Source organism: Parasteatoda tepidariorum, chromosome 4, assembly GCF_982258835.1.
Source record: "Parasteatoda tepidariorum strain Cologne lab strain chromosome 4, Ptep-v5.0, whole genome shotgun sequence".
In the NCBI taxonomy this organism is placed as follows: Eukaryota; Metazoa; Arthropoda; class Arachnida; order Araneae; family Theridiidae; genus Parasteatoda; species Parasteatoda tepidariorum.
The window spans coordinates 120,149,833-120,174,385 of NC_141758.1; the positions used below are offsets into that span (position 1 = coordinate 120,149,833).

General features: G+C 34.2%; 1 long non-coding RNA gene across 1 annotated transcript; it reads left to right on the forward strand.

Annotated features, from left to right (window-relative positions):
• Positions 1-7,623: 7,623 nt before the first annotated feature.
• On the forward strand, positions 7,624-13,764 carry LOC147812660 (uncharacterized). The gene is made up of 3 exons (XR_015433349.1): positions 7,624-7,762; positions 10,653-10,774; positions 12,550-13,764. It is a non-coding gene; the product is annotated as an uncharacterized LOC147812660 (long non-coding RNA).
• Positions 13,765-24,553: the final 10,789 nt, after the last annotated feature.

The following is a 24,553-nucleotide window of genomic DNA, read 5'->3' on the forward strand; positions in this document are numbered from 1 at the left end:
ATTGCGATTTAACATTGATAAGACAGCGATTGAACATTAATTTAACATTTCGATATTTTTTTATTTCTACTTGTCCCGCAGTGGACTGATCGTTAAGACACGGCTCCCAGCAGATAACCGAAGTCAAGTATCAGGTCAGTGTGCGGATGGGTGATCACTTGGATCAGTCTGCGTAGGGACCGAGGATGTGCGGTATTTGTCCACATTAAACTGTTCTACCGTAAAGTGCTTGAATTCATGAGCAGGTCGTTGGGCTACCGAAGCCATCCCTTCTGCAGAGGATTAAAATTGTGATGGCATGTCTTCGGATCATCCTCAGGGATGTTTTCCAGACCGTCGCCAATAGCCCATTGTGCAGCTCTAGTGCGACGTAAATGAACTACATCAACAATAGCAACAACTTATTTCTTTTTAGAGGATGTTTCTAAATGACGTCACTCTTAGAGGGGAGGAGGAGGCCTTGTGAAATTGTGACAATTACTAACAAAAAGGAAGATAAACGTAACACAGTTTACTTAAAAAAATAGAAAAACATTCGGTTAATTTTCAAGAAAACGGTCATAAAAGTGCCTATTTTTTATATCATATTACAAATACACGTATTTGATTAGTGCTGACATCTGGTTTAAAATAAATTATTTACAATGGTGCCGTTCAAAAAGTATGTACACAAAAATGGAGAAATTTTAGCCCCTTTCCCTCTTCGTACATTACCGTTCATGATGTCTTACTCCCCCTCCCCCTTAGACTACTTACATTTTATTAGTCTACCTCCCTTTTTCATAAAAATTAAAACAATTATGCTCTAAATAAAATTAAATATTTATTTAAAATAATTTATTCATTTAAATTATTTAAACAATAACACCCAACTTTATCTTTGGTGTATGCTTATAATGTACGTACTTTGTATAATACCTCCCCCTCTCCCCATCGTACAAAACGTTACAAAAATAGCAACCCCTCCCCCGTCTTCGGGATGTACGTACTTTTTGAACGTCCCCCAATTATCTTAAAAATGTCCTGGTACTGCCATCTGGTGTGCAAGATGAGAAATAAAAGGTTTTCCGGGCAAAAGAAATTTATTAGTTTTATTCTTACTGGTGCGTTACAACTGAATACTCCAGCCCGGAAATATCACGGGAGCGAGAAATAGAGGGCGAAACCTCACCCCGTCATTTTCGCGGGAGCGAGAAGGAAGGAGTTAAGCAAAATATTAGTGCTAGGGAAGTTTGTCGCAGAAAACCCGAATAAATTCTGCCACAGGTATGAAAGGGTGGATCAAAAATATTTGAGGGGGGATGTGTGTGACATCATTTATAAACGATATATCTTAACTTAAATAATTTAAAATTTTTTACACAATTTATTTCACAAAGATTCTAAAATTTAGGACACATTGGAGAATTATAGGGGAAAAAAATTGAGTTTGGAAAATTTTCTGGATTTTTTCCTACATTATCTAATTTATTTACGACATTATCAAAGTGTAAAACGCCATCCAAGAATGAAATTTAAACTTTATAGCTTTTAATTCACCTGATTAAATTTTTCAAATATTGTATTGAAGGTAATTCTGAACCGAAAATCACGATTTTCATATGGCTGCTATCTTTGCTTCTTAAGAGCGTATTCTCAAATTCTTATGGACAGCGCTTTTTTTTAAAATTTCTTTCTTTTTTTAAAAACAGAATTATTCCCATTTTGTTACAGTTATATCTTGAAATTATAAATATATAATCAAAAAGCTCTTCTTTACAAAGTTGCTATTGTGAGCCGTGATGACTCAGGGGATAGAGCGTTCGTCTTCCAATGAGGCGAAACGGGGTCGAATCCCTGTCGATACGAATTCCGCACCCGGCTTGCACCAACTACGGTGCTGACATGAAATATCCTCAGTGGTAGACGGATCATGGGTTACAGTCTCCTTGCAGACAGACTAACCATGGGAGGTTCTCGTGGTCTTCCTCTCCATGTAACGCAAATGCGGGTGAGCTCCATCAAAAAGTCCTCCACGAAGGCAAAATTTCTCCTAATACACAATCCAGGAGTTCCCTTGTCTTCAGGATTGGGTTCAAAATGACAAAGCTACGGAGTTGAGCATTGGTAGTCGTAAACCCATAAAATTGGGTCGGCTGTTCAACGACGGTTATAAAATAAAATAAAAAGTCGCTGTTTTGTTAAACTCGTTGACCGATTTAAAATTCCAACACACATGCCATTTTAAATTTATGAACTTAGAATTACGAAAAACACTTAAAGATTAAATTTATAATGCGGCAATCTTAAAAATATACCAATTTTAAGTCAGTTTTAAAATTCACTCAATAACACTAAATCTTAAACTGAAGGTTAAACTAAAGAGAAGAGTCAACGGATGAACCTACTTTAGCAATCTGAGAGGTGTAGCATAAGGGGGGAGAAAAACGAAATTATTTTGTATTTTTAATTTAACTGTCAAAATACTCATGGTTGAAAGAAGAACAATGCCGAATTTTTATTAAAATCATTCTGACAATTGTAAACAAAAACTTTTAAATGCAATAAATAAATAAAAAGTACGCTGCATTAGAAACATGTATAAGTTAAAAATTCTGTTAAATTTTTAAATTCCATAAATTTATCTACAAATCAATCCACTTTTAATTTTTTCGAAAGCTTATTTAATGCAAACACGTCGTCAATTAACTACTATAAAAATAAGCATATAGTAAGTTTTTTCCCCCTTCCAATTTTATAATGGTAATTATATTCTCCCTATTAACCTGTAAGGTTACGTAATTTATCCTCCTCAGTGGTAGATGGATTATGGGTTAGAGTCCTCTTGCCATCAGGCCAATCATGGGAGGTTTTCGTGGTTTTCTTCTCCGTGTAACGAAATGCTGGGTAGTTCCATCGAAAAGTTCTCCACGAAAGCAAAATTTCTCCCCATATTATATCCAGGAGTTCCCTTGTCTTCTGGATTGAGTTCTAAATTGCAAGACTATGGAGTTGAACAGTGGTAGCCATAAACTCAAATTTGAGTCTGCTGTTCAAGGAAGGCTATAAAGTAAAATAACCTGCAATGAGTCGTGGTTTCTCAGGGGATGCAGCGTTCGCCTTCCAATGAGGTGAACTGGGTGCGAATCCCAGCGATGACTTGTGGATACGAATTCCGCACCCGGCTCGCACCGAGCACAGTACTGATGTAAAATATACTCAGTGGGAGACAGATCATAGGTTTGAAGTCCCCTTGCTGTCAAGCTAACCATGGAGAGTTTTCTTGGTTTTCCTCTCCATGTAACACAAATGCGGGTTAGTTTCATCAAGAAGTTCTCCACGAAAAGTCTCCCAATACTTGATCGAGTTTCCTTGTATTCTGGATTATACACCCTGTCTACGCTACGCACTCTGTCTACGATTAGCTATTACAAGGCATCATTACTATAACATACAGACTGGTTTATTGTTTTTTTATTCAATTATTATCTCTTTAAACACTTAATACGCATATTTCAGAATCAGTTAGAATACGAGCTTTCTGCTATTTCGAATATTTTATCTCTTATTACACCAATCACAGTAAGTGAAATAACACACTTAGTGTTTTGACTTAGATTTGTGGCGACGAAAGGCTGATGGCACCATTCGGTAGTGTGCCCCTTCAGAAATCGGTAGTGTGTCCCTTCAGCAGAATCGAATTCATTTTCCCTCCACAGTGACTTATTTACGACTTCATTGGGTGTTTTCATTTTTAGACTCCCATGTTTTTCATTTCTTTCGTGAAGTGAAATTAACTTGTGAGCTTTAACACAGAAACAATTTTTAAATGAACACTTTTTTACAATGGAATTAGGGGATAAACATTTTGATCTTTAACCACGTCTATTCGCTCATACACTGAAAGTCTTTTAAATGTAGGACAAATGTTTAATGGATGTTTTTTGTTACTCAAACATATCACAGGTCGAGTAGCCAAACCATTCAACAAAAAATAAGCACCTTTTAAAGCACTCAAAATTTATTTTTAAACTCTATAACATAATGCAAAATAATTTTCAGTGCCGGAATAGCGCGGTTGGTAGGACACTGGGCCCAAGAGGTCGTGGGTTCGATTCTCGTCGGCCGAGGACTACCCGTATAGTAAATGATGACTGATGCACGTTAAATATGTCGAGTTTCAAAGTCCTCCATGTTCCCATAACTAATCATACCTCTAAGGGACTGATCCAGGATTTTCCTTGTCTTCTAGATTGGTTCAAAATTACAAGGCTACGGAGATAAACATTAGTAGTCGCAAACCTAAAATTGGGTCGGCTGCTCAATGACGATTACAAAATAAAATAAAATAATTTTCAAAGACTTTCCATGATCATTATAAAATAACTAATTTCTGGTAAAGAACTCTTTTACTAGATTTTATTAGCCATTATTAAATGATCAAAAGATTTTTTGGTTCGATATCAGAGGGGGAAATATGAAGTCGGAAATTGAGAATATCTTAGAAAATGCAGCAGAGTTGCACATCAGAGTTCAATCATCCAACCGGACCCAGCTCAGTAGACGCACATGCGGACTCACAAGTATTTCATCAATCATGTAAGGTGATTGGTGCTTTCATACGCTATGGACCGAAGGTGCGCCGAAATGGATTGTGGTTGAATAAATTGTGACCTCGTCAATAAAAAAATGTGAAAAGCCCACTATACGTGACGAGAACATAAGAAAAAAATGTCATTTTTAAAAAGGGGAAAATTGAGCTCTTTTCAAAAGCACCCAATGTAAAAAGTACCTTAAAGGCTTTTAAAAACGAAAATCGGAAATAAGCACCTTTAAGCACTTTTTAAAAATGCTACGCCCCATGATATCATAGTTATTATTTTTCTAATCATTGAAAATATATTTGTTATTATAAACCCGTAGTTCAGTTCTTTTCTCAGCTATAATTTTCCCTCAAGATGCAAAATATAGGTCACATTCCTTTGCTAACTCAGGTTAAAACAATTTTTCTGTCTGCCAAACGTTAATGTATGAGGCTATATCTCTATCTTGAGTCTGAAACAATCCATCTGACACTATGAATTGCTTTAAAGTTTCAAATACTTACGCTGACTTGTGTACTCATAAGAAAAAACGGTTTTTCGATATAATAAGATTACATGCTGGTCCTTTTGTCGTAGTGGTCTTTCAGAGATTTCTTCGAACGAATCTGTTCATATCACCGTGCGGAATTTTTGTTTCCTTGCTACCCTGCTAGATTTGATTTGATTTATTCACATGTATAAAATGAAAATTCAATCAAGCCCTTCATTTTATTCAATTTGACCTTTGTCAAATCTAAGAACAGATAGCACAAATTCGATAAAGTTACAATTAGGGTTAGAACGGAATTCGAACCCGATACCTCTGCGCTTCAAAGTATTCGGCAGGAGGACACGTATCTTGACTAAAACGATTAGAGAAAAGGCACAGACTTAATAGGGAAGGTAACTGAGTATCTAATGTCTCGAGAGGCAAAAGAGAAGGTTTCAATTTTGTGTCTGAAGTTACTAAAAGATCTCAGCTCCTTAACGGAGTGAAACCAACACCAACTGCATGGAGATAATGACTTCAAGTCAGTTATACAACCGAAATTAAAATCATCACCTTCTTCTTCGCACAACAAGCATTGAGTGAAGGGTTAACCGAAGTGAACAGACAACAGCAATATATGTTCTTTATCATCTTACAATATGGGGCAATATAGTTTACAAATCTTTACTTGAATATAAAGTAAAGTTAAGAACTGGATTAGTACAGGCATGATTCACCGGCTGGGGAGCATGGTGCAAAGATCGGGCGATTACTTCCTTCTGTCCGATATAAACTGTGGTAGCGTAATGCGCGTGAATTCGAATGAGTGAGGATAAATCGCAGATCGTCACCATTAGAACATTAGAGAAACTCTAGTGTGATTTTAACAACCACACTATTTTATTTTATGTTATAACCGTCGTTAAACAGCCGACCCAAATTTTGGGTGTACGACTTCTGATGTTCAACTCCGTATCCTTGTAATTTAAAATCCAATCCGGAAGACAAAGGGGACTCCTAGATCAAGTATTGGGAGAAATTTTGCCTTCGTGGAGGACTTTTTGATGGAACTAACCCCATTTGCGTTACATGGAGAGGAAGACCACGAGAACCTCCCATGGTTAGCCTGACGGCAAAGGGACTCTAATCAGCGATACGTCTACCACTGAGGATATTTCAGCACTGTGGTCGGTTTGAACCGAATGTGGATTCATATCGACCAGCCATTGGTGGGATTCAAACCCGGTTCACCTCATTGGAAGGCGAACGCTCTATCCCCTAAGCTCAACAACCAAACTATTGTCTATTGAAATATTGTATCGTTCTATTAATTTATTTATTTTCTTTACATGCATATGCAAACTTGTATGCTAATTTAAAAGTATGGTTTATCAACCCTTGTCAATATCAAGAACAAATAGCTCAAGTTTGATATAGGCAGATGGGTATTTAATTTACGTCGTACTAGAGCTGCAGAAAGGGTTATTAGCAATGGTCTGGGAAACCTCCCTAAGGATGATTTGAAGACCTATCATCACAATTTTAATCCTCTGTAGAGGGACGGCTTGCACCCGAAGTCAAGCACTTTACGGTAGAACAGTTTCACGAGGACTGATATCGCGCACAATCGGTCCATACGACGGCGGATCAAAGCGGTTACCCACCCGCTTACTGACCTCAACCAGTAATACTTGACTTCGATATTCTATTGGGAACCGTGTCTTTACAATCACTGCGGAACAAAAACTCGAGAAGCATATTTCAATAATACATTCAGGATGGCGGTGGAATCCGTTACTTCCAAGTTAGAGAGCGTTTGGTGGAATGGTGAGACCACTTATCCAGGGAGACCCCTTTTATCATTCTGTAAAAATGTCTTATTTCCTCAACAACTTTTGCTAGAATTTTTCCCTACCCTGAAAAGTCACCTCATCTTACTCAACTCGCAGAAGATATATTACAAACGAATATTTTATTCATTGATACATGCATGCTTGTTCCCAATTACATGATATACATTTAATTACGCAAGCACTGGTTTTAAGTCTTTATGAAGTAGATACGCAAGTACTTTATTTACGTCACACTAGAGCTGCACAACTGGCGACGGTCTGGGAAACATCCCTGAGGATAATTCGAAGACATGCCCTCACAATTTTGATCCTCTCTAGAAGGGATGACACCCCCGCTTCGGTAGCCCGACGACCTGCATGCGAAGTCAAGCACTTTACGGTGGAACAGCTTAACGAGGAGCCATGCAGCACACCCTCGGTCCCTACTCAGACTAATCCAAATGGTCACCCGCCCGCTCACTGACCGCAGCCAGTGATGCTTGAGTTCGGTGATCTGCTTGGAACTATGCCTCAACGATCAGTCCACTGGGGATTCGAACCCGCTACCTCCACACTACAGAACTTTTGGCAGGTGATAACGCTCGGCACAGGGAGGCCCCAAAAACGCGAGTAGCATGGATCCTCTTCATCATCAACTCAATTCGATTTTGATAGACTATAATTACCAATCGTTATCGATATTAAGGAATATAAAATACGGGACAAGACTGATACTTATGAAGCTCTTCGTATCTCTGCTTTGTTGTTGTGGTTTTTTTCTTATGAGTTTGTAGACTAGTGTTTTCAGTCCAATTTTTGATACAAACAGGATATGATGCGTCTTTCCAAGTCTGGTATTATGTTTACAGAACTTTACAGTAAGTCTTTTTCTAATTTTCGCTACTTTTACATACACTTAAAGTTTTTCGAGATAATTGATAGTATGCTTGTAAACTTAAAAATGATTGATATACCTATTTTATTGACTTGGTTCTCTTGTAATATTTAAGATTGGTTCTTTTTTCGAATATTTTGATGGGATATTGGCTTATTTAAAGTATTACTTTTAAATTTATCAATTTCGCTTAGTTAAAATTCTCTTTAGATTATTGAGTAAAAACGACTTGAAATAAAATTGCGATATATTGTTGACGAAGAACAGTCAAACTAAAGTTTTAAGAAACAATAGTTTTAATCTTTTATATATATTTTATTTCACAGTATTTAACGTGATTATTAGTTTTTGAATACTAGACATTACACATGTTTTAAATACTATATATAACAGTCTGCTTTTAAAACTTTGCAATTTTCCCCCTCCGATATTGAATTATAAAGTTTTGTGACTGTTTCAAACTTAATAGACTTCCCACTCAATTCCAAAATATTGTATATTCAAGCTTAATTATGTAGTTTAGTGCTATAAATTTTTTTCTTCAAAATTTAGGTTGCATAAACTTCTAATTTTGTTTAACAAAATCTTTGGGAAGCCCGAGCTTAGTTAATTTCTACCTTAGAATACTGAACTCACTATTTACCTTAAAAGATGAGTTCTAGTTTTTCACCGATAATGACTTCAGTCGAGGGAAGGAAATGTGGGTGGGGGTTTTGGAATATACCATACACTAAAAGACTTGTAAAATTTATGTATTGAAAATCTTATTTTTATATTATACTAATTATATTATATTTAGCTTCAAAATTTTGTTTAATTGAATAAGATGTGTGTGTAATCCATTACCTTTTATGTGTATGCAAAAGTTATAAATACAGTAGTTATTGCATTTACACTGTTATTTTTGTAATAAAACAATTTTAATTTATAATATATATACTATATATTAACTATAATAATATAAAGAACAAAATTAAAGAGTTAAATTTTCCATTTTTCGTCAATTTTTCTGAAATATGTCACTGTTAAGGGGTTAAGCTATAGTTTGTCAAAAGTAAGAACTTCCCTAGCCATTCGTCTGGACCCGTGACGGTGACTACTGTAACGAGGTATAACTATTTGAAGTTTAGGTGTGGTGTCGTTGTTTAGAACAGGATTTGTCTCTGGTCGACGAGAGAAAGGGCAATCTTTTTTTTTCGGTCAATTTTGTTAGCCCTAGAGCAGGGATGAGTGCTTTTTCAACAAATCTGAAGTTTAGTGGGCTATGTAAAATCTTCTAAAATACAAAACTATATAAAAGTTTGAAAATATTTGACGAATGAAATTACGATTTAATTTTTAAAAGTTACTTATATTGAGTGTCGAAGTGAGGTGTACTTATTTTAAGGTACGAGGCTAAATGCTTGTCTGTTAGTCTACTTCTGAAATGATTTTTTTCAAAGGTTTAATAGTTAAACACTTGTTCACGCGTATAAAATGAAGCAAGCATAGTACTGATTTTCTGGCATGAAAGTTTAGATTTGGGAAACTAGTGTTTGGTAATTTGCAACTGTGGCATATTTAGAAGCAACTGTTTCAGATTGCTACATTGAAACTAAATTAATTAAAGCTGCAAATCCAACCTCACTGTTTCACAATTTATGTTGAAAGGCAAGGTATCTAATTCTATTTTACTGGCACTGAAATCTAGAAATCTTTCATATCGTTATGCAGTTAATTAGTTCGTATGTAGTTGTGCAAATGTGACAACCTTCAGCCGGTGCAATTAATTTTACCTACTGTACCTGACCGTATTATTAGACGCATTTCAAGATTCTATGTAAAATCTTGATCATACGATACAGCATTATTGTTTTTACGCAACCCGTTTGTACTCGTTTACGTTAGTGTATCAATTGACTGAATTAGACTATAAATAACATAAATTCGACGATAGGATAAATTAGGCTACATATTATGTAAATATAGAATATTTATTCTATAAAGTCTTAGTATGTTATAATAATTAGACCAAATTATGAGACGCGCTGTAGTTTTTTAAACATGTTTTGCACGACTTTATATGCAATATTTTTATACTTCAACACACATGTAATGGGTTTTATTTAGGAGATTTTTATATATATTCCTATTTGCATTAATAATTTTTCACCGTATTGCATAACAATGGAAATCAATTTACAAACGAAGATAAAAAAAAAGTACAAACAGATTTCAGCTGCGTAAAAAAAATACAGCTGTATAGAGCATCACCTGATAATTAAGATTTTACGTAGAATCTTAGAGTGCGTCTAATTTGGCTAGTGACTGAAAACTAAAGATTTAGCATGTTAGCTTGTGTTAAGTTAGATTATTTTCATTTTGTGTATAATCTATTTCATGATTTTATTCGATGCAAAGAAATGCACTTTAACCTTCTATGAGGTTGGGGAGTTAACTGCGTACTTTAAATTTCATTCGTAGGTCAACCACAGCTAGCTACGAATATCAATCTAAAATTATCGTTAGGTTCTTCTGTAACTGTCAAACTAATAAATTTTTCAGGACTTCTGAAGTTAAACAGATTCGAAACAGTTAAAATCTCATTCAGGCAAGAAATTTGTCAGAGAACTGTAAAATGAACTAAAATATTAAGTCTTTTATTTTTTTTCAGTTCTTCTCGGAATTGGAGATTTTAATTTAACCACCTGAATATATAGCATCGAACTCTAGTATTGTCGTAGTATTAGTTTAATATTATCTATCTATTAGTAATAAGTATACAACGTCCATCAACGAACTTAAAGTATATTACGTAAAAGTATAAAAACATACTCCACTGTGTATGCAACAAATTTTATATTTTTAATGACTGGTTTCCTATTTTCTTGCAGGATCCAAGAAGCTACCTGAAAATAGATGTTTGATACTTTACTACACAAAGTTGCGTATTCTAGATTAAAAAGCTCTACTCCTTACAGAAGAATATTGGTCATCATTATCCGATTTAGATTGGGTAAGGAAGTTAAGAATTATTTCGATCTGATCAATGAATTGTTTAATAGAAATTTTATTCTAAGAATTTTATTCTACTGTTTAAAATTTCATCGTTAGAACGTTGTATTCATTAGCTTTTAAAAACCTTTTAAACTTTTGATCCATCTTTTGAAATGATATTAATTTTTTCGCACTCACAAATGAAAATGAAAGTAGACTCATAGAGACACTTGAATATTTTTAAGCTTTGAAAATTTAACCTTTTTGTCTGAGTAAATTAAAAGAATAAATTTTCAATTTATTATATATTATATAAACTTTATATAAAGACATATCATTTTCTGAAAATTTCGAGTTTTTGCTCTCCGGATTTTGTTACAATTTAAATGCATTTCCAGAACGTAAGTTTGGAGATTTTTACGCCATCACACATGATAATAGTTTACTTTAGACTTGCTTGAAACTTTGCATGTAGATTTTGTATAATGTTGGCGATGAACTAAGAGCTAGGGTGCGACTGTGAATTTGTTATTTTTATCAAGCCTTAAGAATACTAAATTTTTCTTTAAAAATTCAATATTAATGTATAGTTAATTCTCTTTTTGAAATTATTACCCAAGTTTTTAACTATTTTATAGCATTAATTTAGGTATTTTGAAATTTATGAATTAGAATTTACTGTATAGCCATTAGCGTGGCATGAAACATGTGTAGTTTCGAACATATTTTGACGAATATTTTATACATTTTTAAACTTTACATTTAAATTTTTAATTTTAAGTCTTAAAAATTGCGTAAATCCTTCCACGATCAGTCTGATGGTAACGAGCTTCTAAACCATGATCCGGCTGAGGATATTTTACGTCAGGACTGTGGTCGGTTACAGCGAAGAGCAGAATTGGTATCTATCAGCCTATGCTTAGGTAGCATCATTGGAAGGCTTACGCTCGGGGGGGGGGGCACCACTGCTCTTAATTGGTTTTTTAACGCTACAGTGGACTATTCCCGAAATCGTGAGTCTCTCTAAAATAGACTTTCTAACTTTGACCATTTTATAATTACATGATATAAAAAGCATAATAAAATCTCAAGAATTTGTAAAACATTTGACAATATTCGTGTAACATTGCTTTTTATTAGTAAAACGTTTTTCTCAATAAAAATTTCGCATTGAACTGAAAATTGAAAATTCCATTTTTTAATATTCTCTCTAAATCTAAACAATCTTTAAAGTTACGTAAATGTAACAGTATTTTTAATTATTTAGCAATGTAAAGTATTTGTGATTCATTTAGTTACTTGGTTGTATACTTCTGTTGATAGAAGCCAATTATCAACCAATAAAAGCCAATTATCTATGATTAGGAGGCTAATGAAATTTGGTCATTTCTCCAAAGCTCCAAAATAACTTTTACGAATACCTGACTGTAAATCTCTTAATTCCGTGGTTATTTCAAGTTTTTTGGTAATTGAAATTTCGTTCTCATTTAAATTTCGTCTGTCTTTGTTGATATAGATTTCTGTGATAGATATTTGAAAAGCACGCACATGGCTCAGAGGTCCTGTAAGTAGGAATTAAATGTTCGGACTGATATGAACATCGTTAAAAGTTTTTAAGAATTTTGTAAAATGATGAAATTTTTGTAAATGACTCGGGAGGTTTACTGAGATTTGCGTAGCAAATAGTTATAAAACTTCACCCAGTAATATCAAACACTGCCTCTAACTAAAGTAAAATACCTATGTTAATTTGACCATAAGAGTAAAGACATTTCAATTTATGTTTAAAACTAGGCTTTGCATTGAGTACTTCATCGTCAGTCTTCTTGGGGACCACATTTTCAAAGATGTCCGTTGCTGACCTAGCTGCCACGAGGATCGTAGTCTGCCAAGATGTCCATTGCTGACCTAGCTGCCACGGGCATCAGTCTTCCAAGATGTCCATTGCTGACCTAGCTGCCACGGGCATCAGTCTTCCAAGAAGTCCATTGCTCACCTAGCTGCCACGGGCATCAGTCTGCCAAGATGTCCATTGCTCACCTAGCTGCCACGGGCATCAGTCTGCCAAGATGTCCATTGCTCACCTAGCTGCCACGAGCATCAGTCTGCCAAGATGTCCATTGCTCACCTAGCTGCCACGGGCATCAGTCTGCCAAGATGTCCATTGCTCACCTAGCTGCCACGGGCATCAGTCTGCCAAGATGTCCATTGCTCACCTAGCTGCCACGGGCATCAGTCTGCCAAGATGTCCATTGCTCACCTAGCTGCCACGGGCATCAGTCTGCCAAGATGTCCATTGCTCACCTAGCTGCCACGGGCATCAGTCTGCCAAGATGTCCATTGCTCACCTAGCTGCCACGGGCATCAGTCTGCCAAGATGTCCATTGCTCACCTAGCTGCCACGAGCATCAGTCTGCCAAGATGTCCATTGCTCACCTAGCTGCCACGAGCATCAGTCTGCCAAGATGTCCATTGCTCACCTAGCTGCCACGGGCATCAGTCTGCCAAGATGTCCATTGCTCACCTAGCTGCCACGGGCATCAGTCTGCCAAGATGTCCATTGCTCACCTAGCTGCCACGGGCATCAGTCTGCCAAGATGTCCATTGCTCACCTAGCTGCCACGGGCATCAGTCTGCCAAGATGTCCATTGCTCACCTAGCTGCCACGGGCATCAGTCTGCCAAGATGTCCATTGCTCACCTAGCTGCCACGGGCATCAGTCTGCCAAGATGTCCATTGCTCACCTAGCTGCCACGGGCATCAGTCTGCCAAGATGTCCATTGCTCACCTAGCTGCCACGGGCATCAGTCTGCCAAGATGTCCATTGCTCACCTAGCTGCCACGGGCATCAGTCTGCCAAGATGTCCATTGCTCACCTAGCTGCCACGGGCATCAGTCTGCCAAGATGTCCATTGCTCACCTAGCTGCCACGGGCATCAGTCTGCCAAGATGTCCATTGCTCACCTAGCTGCCACGGGCATCAGTCTGCCAAGATGTCCATTGCTCACCTAGCTGCCACGGGCATCAGTCTGCCAAGATGTCCATTGCTCACCCAGCTGCCACGAGGATCGTAGTCCGCCAAGATGTCCATTGCTCACCCAGCTGCCACGAGGATCGTAGTCCGCCAAGATGTCCATTGCTCACCCAGCTGCCACGAGGATCGTAGTCTGCCAAGATGTCCTTTGCTGACCCAGCTGCCACGAGGATCGTAGTCTGCCAAGATGTCCTTTGCTGACCCAGCTGCCACGAGGATCGTAGTCTGCCAAGATGTCCTTTGCTGACCCAGCTGCCACGAGGATCGTAGTCTGCCAAGATGTCCTTTGCTGACCCAGCTGCCACGAGGATCGTAGTCTGCCAAGATGTCCTTTGCTGACCCAGCTGCCACGAGGATCGTAGTCTGCCAAGATGTCCTTTGCTGACCCAGCTGCCACGAGGATCGTAGTCTGCCAAGATGTCCTTTGCTGACCCAGCTGCCACGAGGATCGTAGTCTGCCAAGATGTCCTTTGCTGACCCAGCTGCCACGAGGATCGTAGTCTGCCAAGATGTCCTTTGCTGACCCAGTTGCCATGAGGATCGTAGTCTGCCAAGATGTCCTTTGCTGACCTATCTGCCATGAGGATCGTAGTCTGCCAAGATGTCCTTTGCTGACCTATCTGCCATGAGGATCGTAGTCTGCCAAGATATCCATTGCTGATCTAGTTGCCATGAGGATCGTAGTTTGCCAAGATGATCTACTTCAGTTGCCTAGTCGTCATGTCATAACAGAAACGCTGGTCGTATTTCTTCAAATGAACATGAGGTTTATTTATATATTCTCCTTGAATTATATGAAAATTCCGTTTTCAATATTTTGATTATTAAAATTTAAATTTTTGTCTTATAAGAATTAAGTTCCATAAATATTTTTGATTAAATCTAAACACATATTTTTAAGTATATGAAATTTAAGTGTACATCGATTAAAAGTTTATTTCAAAGATTTTTCTTAAACGTAAAGAATAATTAAATCTTATTTACCTAAATATTCCTTTTTATCATATCTAGAAGTTTTTAGTCTTAAATTATTTTGAGTCATATTTACACATTAAATCTTAAATTAAATTTGGTCTCTAAAAATGGGATGCACCTTTAATGTCTCGGCTATCTTTAATGTCTATATGCGCATTGTCAATAGTCTTAAAATTATTAAGACAAGCTTATTGTTATCTATTGCTCGTTATCAGTTATGAAATAATATTTAAGAAAAATTAAATATTAGCGCAAAAGAACTAATTTAGATTTATTAGTGTTTTTCCTCAGAACTATTGTCCAGTACACTAACTAAAATCTTAAAATTGTATTATTCAAAAGAATTGTTTTGGTGTGCCAGTTTAAATTCAAAAAATTAAATTCAGAGAATTGTTAAAAATTAAAATACTTTCGCTCGATTCTCAAACGAAACGTATTTAGATGGATAAAACTTTATATCGGATTTAATTTTGGTATTACAAATTTTTAAATATTCCTTTTCTATATATTTTCACCAAATACATCACGCGTTACTTTCATATTTTAGAATCGGTTGAAGTAAATGTTGGGGGGGGGATGAGTTAATTTCAAAATCTATTGTTAAAATACACTTAATCAGAAGTTTAAACAAAACTTAAGTAAAAAAGATTTATAATAGACAAAATTCGTATCTCAAATGTGCAGGATATTATTAAAATAAACTAACTCTTAAACTTGTTTAATCTTTAAAAAAAATTTCAGGGCCCAGGTAAAAACCGGTATTTATTAAATCAATATTTTAAAATTTCAAAACTATTTAAAGTAACAGGATGTTTAGAAACCGGAAAACTAGTATATAAAATATCACAAATTTAGTGTTACCTTAATAAAATACTCGATATGAAATTGATAGTTATCAATTGATCCCACCTCATCAGTAAAATACCATTAAATACCAGTTTTCGCATTTAAGGTAACCCGTACTGTTCGAAATACCAATTTTATCTTACTATTCCGGATCTGTCTGTTTTGTGTACCCATCACTTAAATTTTTTAAAAACATTCATGCAATAACGACTCGCTGTCTCGTCATAGTATCACATTTTTCAAATTTTATTTTTGTCCTAATCTTAGTTGACTATAGAACATTAATTGTTTTCCATCAAAGCTAAGTTGGCACTTCACACATTAGGTCTTATTTTCATTTACGTAACTGTATTAAGATAAATTTCACAACAAATTTAAATTAATAATGTGTCGATCATTTATATAGTATAGGCAATAACCATTACAGGTATTTATTCCAAATTTAAAAGAATGTGCTTTATATAAAGTTTGAGAACGAAACAATTAAAAAAAATTTATGAAAAATCAAGACTGTCTAGTAATTCAGTCGGCGTAGCGGAACGCGTTAGGTTTGCTCAAGAAATGTTCTAATTTTGCTACTCAAAAGAAAACTGGTCGCTAACACGCTTTGGCGTAACAGTAATTTTTATCTGTAGATAGAACTAATTATACACATTATCGCATGCACTGAAAATGTTAGATAAGTTAGAATTTTGGTAAATAAAATATTTCAACTTGCAAGCTGATTTCTTAAGATAAACTGAAATTATATATCTAATAAGATATTTTTAATACATTAATAAATGGGTCTCTACAAAACTAGTCTTGTTTTTAATCTTATTTCTCCGCCGAGTCTTTTTGCATAACGATAATCTTTAAATGGATTTGCCTCAATTTGCTTCATTATGATGTGTTACTTCATTATTATTAAATATTTCTAGCTGTTTTGATGCATATTCAGTGTCAAAAGTATTTGTTCAAATAAAAATTTCAACACTGAACAATATTTATTACGGATGATTCGGCTCGTTTAGTTATTCTAAACTGGCTATGAGCATAGCACGTGATAAAAGGATATTTCAAAAATTTAAAAGAATCTGTGACACTATCGAGCCATAGTTTCAAAAAGTAAATAAATTTAGAAAATTTTCCCCTTTTAATGTAAATATGCCTGGATGAGCAAATTTGAAACAATTAGTGTTTAAGGAATTTCGTTATGCATTCATATTCATTCATCATGCTATTTCTAGCTAACTACTAACATACGACTAACTATAACAAATATTTTAACCATAAGCTAACATTAATTCATTGACTCGGCGGCAAAATAAGTTTAAACAATGGGGCATAGTTACGCGGTGAAAGTTATAATATTAAGAGTATACTTAAAATTTAATTTTGAAATTAAATTTTTATCAATTATAAGATAGTAATTTTTTTTTAATTAGGGTTATGCTGTTTCGATCATTTTCAGTTATTTTTATTAAGTTTAGTGAAAATTGCATGGAAAAACTTTTAGAAATATTTTAGAAGTACTGAAATTCAGCTTTGTTCGAATCCAAATTTCTAATTCGGATAAAATAAAATTTAGTAACAGGCGCATTAAAGATACCAACAAAGTTTTAAAAACGTGCATCTATCTTAATAACTATTTGCAAAATCTGAATTTTTATTTTGTAAATTAAAACAAATTCTTAACTCGAAAGACATTTTAGAACTGGTGATTTGTACTAAGACTGAATGACTTATACCAAAAAGCTAAAATTAATAAAATACAAAACACAAATTAAACTTTTTAGCTTTAATTTTGAAGATCTCTTGAGCAACATAAACAATAAATGCCCTGAAGCAGTCTAAGTTCGTGAATCTTTTTTAAATGCATAGTCGTGTAATTGTCCATCCTCTTACACATTTCTGAATTGCTTTCTTACAGTAAGGTTTTTGAAGAATAAAATATAAATGAACGTTTAAAATTTTATGTTTTATTAAATCTCGAATTAGTCAATATTTTATTAAAAGTGAAGTGTTAAATAATGGTCACATATGCGCAATTCAGTAAAGAATGTTAATTGGCTGTAAAATTTGATCAAAAATAAAAAATTTTAAAATGACGTATGGTTGAAATTTTTCCCGCATTAACTCTTTTGCAAAGTTTATCTTATCACAAACCATAACATTCTCAGTGGATGCACAGCTCCAAATGTTAAATTCCCGATCCTGTCTGGTCAGGCCCTGGTTAAGTAATATTTTAGCTCTACAAAGTTACGCAAAAAATCTGAATTTAACGCGTTGGCAGAGCTTAGCAGTGCAGAATTGATTAGCGGGTATATGAAATCGTTATACGTTTAATGTATACGTTTAATGTAAACTTTCATATGTTTCTAATAAAATAAAATATGTATTTATGCGTTTTTAAAAAAATAATAGGTTCAACGTATTAACGTATAAATTAAATGTTGCCAATTTAAGATTTGAAAAATCGTAAGTTTGGTGCTAAGTAAATATATAGATTTCGACTCAAATGAGTGTTTCAAAAGTTCTCTAACTCGTATTTTTAAATTGAACTATTTCTTTTAACTATACCGATCTCGTGCAAAAGTGCTACAAATATAGGTTCTTGGTCAGAGGGCAAAAATTTCGGATAGAAGTTTGAATCTACTATTTGAAGATACCCTAATAATCCATGAGGTAAAGTATAAACAAACTTTCTTAATGTGTTCATTTTTATATCTAACAGCAGAATTTTGAATAATTTTCAGATTCTCATTGTAAGTTGCAATTGCGTTGAATACTTTAAGAACCAATGACGTAGATAACAATAAGCTTATTTAAGTGTTGTGTGTTTTAAACTATTTTATGGAAAGCAGATTTGCAAATTCCGAGAAACATGATTTACATTACATTGCAAATGCACAAAATTCTAAGAATTCAAATCCATATAACAACTTTCTTTAAAAAATTGCATCTTTTTAGTAAATACTAAGCCATTTAAATTTTTAATTCAAATAAATGACATGTAACTTGTTAAACCTATTAGAAATGTGCTATAGTATAATTCGTGTTATAAATCAAAAATCGTCAAATAAATTCGTAATATATAAATTCGTGAAAAAAGCGCTTTCGACAAAATACTAAAATAGAGATCCATCGACAAAGACTATTCACTTCTGCCTAGCTTAATAGTATGAGATTGGCGCAGCTGATGCTCTCTGGTTATTTCAGTTTCCGTTTTTAAAAGCGCTATGTCTAGCCACCTCAGCTAGATTTGGCATGTGACATTTTTAGAGGCAATCATTGGTTGATTCACCGTGTAAGAGAAATAGTAACTTAAAAAAAACAAAGCAAACGTTGCCACCGGTGGAAAAGAAATACAGCCAAAATTTTGGAGCCACGTAAGAAAATTATATATATTAGATGTCATAAATGATACGAAATCAGGGTCATATAATTCAAAACGTTAAACCAACTTTTGGAATCGCTAATAGTGTTTACCTATATTAAGTTAAATTGTCTGAAGTATGATTTCTAAGAAATTCTCATTATCTACTTTTAGATGTAGGTTCCACTTTTAACCGTTTGAGTGCTGAAGAGTTTTCTTATATATGCTAATAGTGCGGAATGAAATGCGTACAACACTACTAACAAACTACTACTAACAAAGTACTAACTACTACCAACCAACTACTAACCAACGGCAGCGTCTCAGCATTTTCGGTACAATAGCGCTTCTCCGCATTTTTGGCGCATAACAAGCGAAGTGCGATAGCTCTTCACCTCACTCAAACGGTTAATATAGCACCGCTTAACTCAAAGCAAACAAGGAACAGCATAGTAACCAAATTCACGTGGTAATGCCATTAGAGATGCCATCATGAACATCTGATCCTTTCGGGTAAATTTTTAGACACTACATCGAAATTGCATTTGTATCATTTTATAAATGTCTAGAACGAAATTTATACTTAATAGTACGCAAATATTAAGACTTCGATTGAAACACGGCTGAATGAAGTGCAGCCAGTACTACCGCATTTATAGTCGATGATATAGCAGATCTACACAATTTGGGGATATCGATCTGCTGCATGAGTGTGCAAGTGTGAATCGGAAGCTTCGGAATGTTCTAGACTAGTGTGGATAATGACGTGGAGGTGGTAGTCGGCCGTTCTGCTTTCTCGTCATGTTTCACACTCGTCCAGCCGTTTCGGAACTTCTCGATTCAAACATGTGCGCTTCTGTAGTGGATCAGTATCCTTGTGCTTTGTAGAAATCTTTAACGGCAGTCTTTCTTTAAGAACTTGAAACTAGTTATTCTTTTTTGATATGCACTCGTGCAGCTTTGACTCCAAACAGAATAAATAGGATACAACTGACTTTTCGAATGCAAGAGTTCCCCGATTTCTTCAGACGCGTGTTTTCAATAATTAAACTTTATTTATTTTTTGCTCAAAACACTAAGTAGCATCTTCAGGATTTTACTATACACCAGACTAAAAGTGAAAAAATTCGTTAGAAAAATTCAGCTAATCTTTTTTTAAATTTGCTTTCTTAACTGTGCCTTCTGAAAGTTATAAATTAACAGTTTAAATTTTATGTAGCCTTATAACTTTAACTGAAAGTGAAATGTAGTGCCAATTTTATGTAAAATTGCAGTCTAAAATCTAATCTAATGAAAAACTCGATGCGCAAATCTGCCTTTCATATAAATTTGTTTTAAGTTATATTTTGACAAATTAAATTTTTAATTTTTAAAATTTTTCAGAAATTAAGTTTCAGGTGCAATAGAGACTTAATTTTAAAATCTTTTTCAAAAATTTTTGGAGATTTTTTTTAGATACTGTTTAAAATGACAAAATTTGAGAATTAAATTTTAATGCATACAGGTTAATTGTTTTTGTTCTGATACATATTTTTACAAGGAGAATTTTCTATAGATTATAAATATTCATGACTCTTGCATTGTGTAATTAAATATCAAAGATATATGGTATATATGATAGCTTATTGTATACTGTAAGAAATCCATATTAATATTTCGTTTGTGTAAATAAAGCGCAAGTTTAATGTGAAATTTTGTGTAAATAAAGCGCAAGTTTAATGTGAAATGTTGTGTAAATAAAGCGCAAGTTTAATGTGAAATGTTGCTAAAAAAAACATTGTAAATGTTGTTAGAGCTCCATGTAAAATAAGGAAGATATTGATTTAAACGTAATTTGTAAATGGTAGAAAGATGTAATGCCTAGATGCAGTTTGAAATATATGTAATTAATATATTTTAATAAAATTATTTGATGGACAAATTGGTTAGTTTTATTTTTCGTTTATATAAGAATTTCTTTTTCCGGGTTCAGTTTTAAACTACCACTTTCAAGATAAATTTGTGAATATCATTAATATCTGTAGATTTTATTTGAAATTTGCATTAGGGAAATATTATGATGTTACTTGGACTAGTCTCTAAATACTTTACGAATAGTTTCCAAAGCAAATGTAGATTTTATTAGAACCGAATTTAGTTAAATGTTGAGACAGTAGACAAGTATTTAGAAGAATTTTTATGCCTGTCAACATGTACACTTTTAAAGAACTTTTCTTAGTCTTAGTGAAAAATCGAATTCAGAAAAGTAACATAGACAGTAAAATTCTCCCTACTAACAAGAATATGTGCTTTTATCTGATATGCATTTGTTTTCCTTTATACTCTTGAGAATTGAGACCCAGATTATGTTCTTTGACGCACAATTTTTATTAAACAGAAGGGGATGATCCCCTACTTTCGTTGCGGCTCACCAACCCCTATGATTGCTTCGCAATAATTGTTATTTATTGACATTTAATGACTCATTTACGTATACGTACTAAAAGTAATTCCGTTTGCTTACGCTTGTGCCTCTATTTCCATGTCCAAATATTATCTATTAATATTATAAATATTTAGATCTATTGATGAACAGATGTAAGTTCTCCAAGTAATCATTTTTTAAACTAACATTTATTTGCTCAAACATTTTATTGTTCAAACTAATTTGAGTCCACGACAATTATTTAATATTTCCGCTTACCAAACGGGCGGATATGTTAAATACCATTTTTGCTTGTATCACGTTGTGCATGAAGCTGATCGTTAAGTTCTAAATCATTTAAAGAATCCCTAACTGTATTTATAACAATATATTAATGTTTGTAGAAAAATAATTATAAAACTCTAAATACGAATACACTTTTTTAATAAACTTTATTTTAAAATGTAGTCCAGAATTTCGTTAGAGTAATAAAATAAAATAATTCTCATAGTTTTAAATTCGTGAATTTTGTTAAGGGTAGATTTGGTGCCATATATGCACACAGTAATCAAGCAACATATTCTTCATTTTTAAGCTTTTAGTAATAGGTGTACCAAGAAAAAAAAATTCAAGTAACGGAATATTTCATTTACGTTACGATGTCGTAAAATAAATAAAGTATTTTTACAAAATATAATTTTTAAACATTGATCATGTACGGGGATCGGACCTTCTGGACTAGCAATTTAAGGCTTCATATCACTTAGCCATAACGGTCACATCTAATCATCCGACTTATAATAAGCTAATTATAAGTAATTTCTGAAGTTTAGCAATAGCATCATATTGTGCCACATTGTGGTTTTCCTAATTTCGCTATAATTATTAATAGAGTATACTATAATATAATACCTGACCGATTATGAAAAATTACAGGTTAATAAATTAAGGGAAGATATGGGGGTCATATATATATACATAGTATATGAGCTACAATTTCTCCATTTTAACGCTATTGCAGGCAATTTGAAGTATATGCATACATACTTACATATTGTCCCATTGTGGGCCTTTTTATTAGTCTATAATTATTTCCTTAAAATTTTTAGTGTAGTATGTTATAATATATCACCTGACCTAGTCTGAAAATTATAGCTTAATAATAAAGAGCGATATGGGCTTTATATGTATATACAGTATGTCAGCAACAATTTCTCCATTTTAATGCCATTATACTCACATAAAACATACTTAAAAGTCCTCCTCGAAACCAAATTTCTCTCAATGCTAGATCCAGGAGTTGCCTTGTCTTCTAGGTTGAGCTCTAAATTTCAAATTAGGAAATTGAAGATTGGAAGCCGTAAACGGCTACCAATCTTCGGATCGGCTGTTCACCAACCGCTATAAAGTAAAAAAACATGCAATGAGCCACGGTGGCTCAGGGAATAGAGCGTTCACCTTCCAATGAAGTGAACAGGGAGCAAATTCCGCACCCTGTTCGCACCGACCATAGTGCTGACAATAGACAGTGGTAGACGGATCATAGGTTAGAGTCCCCTTACTGTCACGCTAACCGTGGGAGGTTTTACTCACCATGTAACGCAAATGCGGGTTGGTTTCATCAAAAAGTCCTCCACGAAGCAAATTTCTCCCAATATTTGATCGAAGAGTTCCCTTGTCTTCCGGATTAGAATCAAAATTTCAAGGCTGCGAAGTTGAACATTAGTAGTCGTAAACCCAAAAATTATGTCGGCTGTTCAACAACGGTTATAAAATAAAAATAATCTGCAGTTAGAGCAATGGTGGCTAAGGGAATAGAACACTCGCCTCCCAAAGAGATGCTCGGGATAAAATTATAAGGCTACGGAGTTGAACACGGTAGTCGTAACGACAAAAATTGGGTCGGCAGTTCAACAATGGGCTATAATATAAAATAACCTATAATTGTCTTCGTTACTATTAATTCATTTTCGTGTCTGTGAGGATAGAATTTTGCATTCAAACTATTTAGGACTAGCTAAGAGACATAAATCTTTACAAGAAATCCTTTCCAGTTGATAATGCTAGCAAGCAGAATTTATCATCGATTTGCCTTTAAAGCAACAATTTATTGCAGGCCGAGTTGCTTTTTTTAAAAAAAGGGGGGGGGGCTATTCCTTCTTATGAAACCAAATGAATCATGCGGTGACAAAAAGTTTACAATTTGTCCAGCAGATCATAAAAATTGAACAACTTCGGTGTTTTGTCTCTCGATAGCTCTCAATCTTTAAATACATCTCAAATTGTGAAACCACAGATGGACTGAATTTCTTTCACATTTTTATTTCACTCTCTCCTCCACAATTAACACTCTCGGTCTCTCGTACTTTCTTTCTTGCGATTACAGCGCCGCTTTTACAGTGGCTATGTACAACATGACACCCGCCTTGACAATTTTACAAAAATAAACAATTTTCAACAGACACAAACAGCAGACATAAACTGCAGTGCAATGTATAATTCAAAATTCACTTAAAGTTGGTTAGAATTAAATGTATAATTTCACAATTTACAGGTCTTTTATCGATACCTTTATTTGTTTTTGATGTCACCCCTCTAATTATATTAACATCGCCTGGGTGAACCTTAATTATTTTAGCAAGATTTCAATACCCTTGAATTCAGTATCCTTGAATTATCCTCACCTTTCACTAAAACCACTTCATTTTCTTTAAACTCTTCGCTTCCCTTATTCCATTTAGGTCTAGTCTGCAGACGATTTAAATAAGAAATGAGTTGAATGTTCGACCCTTTTCTGATAATAGCTATCAAACTTTACTCTGCTAACAAATTATTTCTGTTCAAAAATACAGTATTCATACATTTTCTGGGTATTCCTTAGAGTTTTTTTTTTAAATATTTTAAAGTTAGAAAAATATCTCAATGGTTGCCGTCATCATTTTCTAATTTTAGTTTTCAACTTTTACTGTTAAATAAATGAAAGCATATAAGAAAACTTTTATAGTATCATTTTGTCCGATATTAATCATAACTATAAAAGTGTCCTTCTATTTTATTAATTGGAATGCCTAATTTAGTGTATTTTCTTATTTATTATTACAATAGCAAATTTTGTTGTATATATTATCACTAGGAAACAAAAAACTTAAATGCTAATTACTAAAAAATTAATCTTCGAGCA